This window comes from Micrasema longulum, unplaced genomic scaffold (assembly GCF_059751315.1).
Source record: "Micrasema longulum isolate JH-2025_06_02 unplaced genomic scaffold, ASM5975131v1 h1tg002058l, whole genome shotgun sequence".
Lineage (NCBI taxonomy): Eukaryota > Metazoa > Arthropoda > Insecta > Trichoptera > Brachycentridae > Micrasema > Micrasema longulum.
The window spans coordinates 2,557-6,930 of NW_028279225.1; positions in this window are offsets into that span (position 1 = coordinate 2,557).

The window sequence follows — 4,374 nt, forward strand, 5'->3', positions numbered from 1 at the left end:
TTCATTAGCCAAGAGATGCGCTTTCCTCCCTGTGGAATGACTTCTAAAAGGTTTTTTTTATCTGTCGGAGAAAATCATCGTTTCGTACTCTGTCCACCTAAGAGATTTTTAATATCCTCCTGTAGCACCACATTTCAAAGACTTCGATCTTTTTCGAAGTGGCTCAGGTGGGCGTCCACGTTTCGGCGCCATAAAAAAGAACTGTGAAGTCGTAATGTGAAGAATGCGTATTCGGAGGTCTAAATTAAAGTCTACGCTGCAAAGAAGGTTACGCATCCTGAAAAAAGCAGTCTCGCTTCATCTCTATTCTGACTTTGATCTCTTGTGAGTGATCTTATTTATCATTGCATGTTGGTTTGATCGGTGCCCTGACAAAGAGACAGGTATGTCTCGAAACCGGTAGACATAGAACAGTCGTTAATTGGTTATATTCAAATATTTAATAACATTTGTAAAATGTTTGACGACAAAGTTAATACTTTAAATACGAATAATATTTTATCAGCGAGTATGGTCTTAAAAGCAAAACATTATAAAAAACTAACGATTATGCATAAAATCACAACACTCAATATTTATTTATATCAAACCTGTCTTTAAAATATTCTCATTTCTAAATTTATAGAATCTAAATTTGTCACATTTAAAAAGTCCTGACGAAGAGACGGGTACGTCTCGAAACCAGTAGACATAGGAAAATCGGTAAGTGGTTATACATAAATATTTAATAACGTTTAGTAAAATGTTTGACCATAAAGTTAATGCTGTAAATATTAATAGTATCCATACATACGCTCTTGGAATTATTCATTTCTAGCCCTCTATTCAAACTAGCCGTGTGTACTTTGTCCAATAAAACTGCAAGCTTTCTATACTGTCTGCTAGAACAGTATCATCCGAGAACCGGATATTGTTTATAATTTGTCCATCAGTTGGTTCACTTAGTTCATCTCTAAAAATGGCTTCTGAGTACATATTAAAAAGGAGAGGACACAGAATGCATCCTTGCCGGACCTTGCCGGACATCACCCTCTTTCTCTGCAGCCTTTTGATGCCAGCAGAGATTACCGATTATTCTTATATCTCTAGAATCCAAGTTGTTCCTTTTTAAAATTTCTATTCTTTCTTAGTGGTACTTTATCAAAGTCTATGAAACTCGCGCACACATCCATATCATGTCGCGGCATTTTCCAACAAGCAATTTAATACAGCAGAGAACTTCTCTTCTACCATGTTCATTTCTAATACCAAACTGTGTTTCGCTAATATTTTTCTCACATTTTTTATATGTTCTTCCATCTATGATTTTCAGGAAAATTTTCAGAATATAGCCCGTAGGGGTGGGTTATTGTGCTTTATTTACCACATCCTTTTGTATTTTATTTATGTGTACAAAAAGTAAAATGAATAAAAGCAGTAAACAAATAAATCCCCTTTTTATTTAACGAGTTTAAAAACCATTTGTCTATTTCCAGACTCGATATGAGTACCAGGATTAGGCCGATATATTTGGTTTCGGATTTGCTAATTTTAAATCGAGTTTAATCTATTTTTTTCATGATCATTATCATCATTACCTTTCTGCACCTAATAGTGCATAGGACACTGCATTGGTACACCAATTGCAGTGTTTCTTGATCATTTCCACGAATATAAAATGATCAGGTTTAGGCTTCAGGTGCCAGTCCAGGGACTATGAAATATTTTAGTTCAAAAACACCGTTTCGAAAAAATATTTCAAGTCAACCATGTCAGGAATCGAGCCCGAAAACTTTTATTTTATTTTTTTAAATTAAATTTTGTATGCATTTTGTGGACTTTATGTTATGTTAAAGACGATTTATGCCGTTAGTGTGAATTTAATATATTTTCTTCTCAAAAAACTTCTCCATCTCTATTGTAATTAATTATATGTCAAACATTGGTATGTTGAATATTGTATAATTCTAGAGTATTTAACTTGATAATAACATAACTTTTATCATTATAACTTTACCCGTATTTTGAAATAGAACGAGTTAATCATCCTTTCACCTTTCGCTAAGCCTTTGCAAAGCTGTTTAGAAAACTAATTAAACGAAACTGATATTTTCGATACGAAGTAAACGAGAAAACTTACGCACCATACAAAATCATACAATGGAGTTCTCAAAATGAAGTAATAAATCCGACTCGCAATCTTAAACATCACACGAACAATGAGTTCTCACTGCTCTCATATTGGATTTTCGATAAATCCTCTCGACAAAAGAATAAAGAGCACATCATCTTCAGAAAGCAGAGAGTTAGAGTTAAAGCCTATGCTGGAGCTATAGGCACAAAGGTATAACATCCCTTCAATAATAACCATAGACACCAACGACCAGTTGCAAAATTTTGAAGGGTTGGGTCTTAAAACCCGTTTTGTCCATTTTTATGAAAACTTAAGTTTGTCAGCACAGTACATGGAACACCATTTGGAGTGTTACCTTGATCACTAAAAGACATCAAAGTAATGATGAGGATGAAATATCACAGTAAAAAGAGTCGGGTTTAGTCGGGTTGTGGTCCCGTAGCTAGCGTTGTGGACTCACGGATCAGAGGTCCGAAGTTCGAGACCCACTCTACCCCAAATTAATTTCCATTTCCTAATAGTGAGTTATTTACAACTCTTTGAAAATGGCCCCCAAAATTGAAATATTTGGGCAAATTATAAGAGCCCAAATATTTCTTTATTAAAAAAAAAAAATGTAAAACATATCTGCTTACAAACAGTATACTCGTACTTATTATTTATGTTTAAAGCATTAACTTTGTGGTATTTAAAAAATTACCGCTTTTTTTATTTGAAAGATAACCAATCGTGTAACGTTCAACCTATTAGCCTCTCACCTGCCTAACCCCCACCCCCACACTTTCTGCGATATATCGCTAAATATTATTAATCTAATTTAAGTGCATAGTAAAGGTGAAAGTGTACATGGTAGTATTTGCATTTCATTTAAATCCGCATATAATTTATGTATTTTTTCATAAATACTATGTATACTGCGGTGATAGTAAAGGTGAAAGTGTATTTTAGTATTTGCATGTTGGTGTAGTGAGTGTTCTGACGAAGAGACGGGTACGTTTCTAAACCGGTAGACATAAAAAGTGGGCAAGTGGTTAAATGCTAATATTTACTAACATTAATTAGTATACTTATTATTGTAAAAAAAAATTAATTGTACTTGACATTGTAGATGTGAAGAAATATTCCAATTTTCTTAAAGGATCAGTATCATAAAAATCTCTCGCTTTTATTGTACCTATTTGAGGTCCTCCCGAAGCATGAAGATGTTCTTTATATTGATGTAATAATTTTATTTTGTCAAATTTATTCTATTTCGATTTGCTTAAATGCCAATGTTCAGTATAAAGGACGTCAAGTAAACATATACGAATTTTTAAACAATACTTGAATATATACAGTTAAAATGTTATGGTAAAGTGTTGCAGTGTGGTCTTTTAAACCGGTAATCGTGGGGTTGGTTTTTTGAAACAATAATATAAATGCAAAATAAACAGTGCAATATCACATATTAAACACAAAAAGTATATATCATATTGGAGCCCATAAAATTATATGCACGTAGCAAATACCTACAGACCGTTTGTTTTTCCTGAATGCAGGACCAATTTACCGTTGTCAATGCCTTTGAGGATTGCCAAAGAGGATGATTGGTCTGTTGAACATCCTACGAAGAGAGGTGGATCTTTTATATGCTAAGATTACCAGTTTTACTCTTTCTTTTCTAACGATGTAAAGTAATGTGTATTAGTGATATTTTTGATTTTGTTTTTTGTTGTTTTTATAGACTAAAACATATTTATACGTCTGCACCTTTAAATTTTCTATCATACACTTTTTTAAATGTTTAAAAAAAATATGTCTACTGTAATTGGCAGGTGTGCTGTAATGGTAATGTACATGTAAATTTGAAATAAATTAATAACAATAGATGTCCATGCAAAAATTAAATAAAAACGAAAAAATGTAAACGGAAGCTAGATTTTTAACCACCCATTTGCTCTGTAGCTGCAAGGCGCGTGGTGATCTAGTTCTTAAATTGACTTGAATTTCAACTGCCCATGCGCTCGATAGTTTCATGACGTGTTAAGATATTGATTGTACAGCGCTCTTGAGGTGATTTGATTAAAAATTGCACTATAAATATTATCCAGAATAATAAATACAATAACCATAAAAAAATACATCAAATTATGAATATGATTTATTTGAGATACTCGTCTTGTGCGTAGTCTATTATGCAACCTGCTTCTATCACAAAAAAAATATAATAAAGATTAGTTAACAGGGACGTCTAGATTTCTAAATTAATTCTATTGTAATAC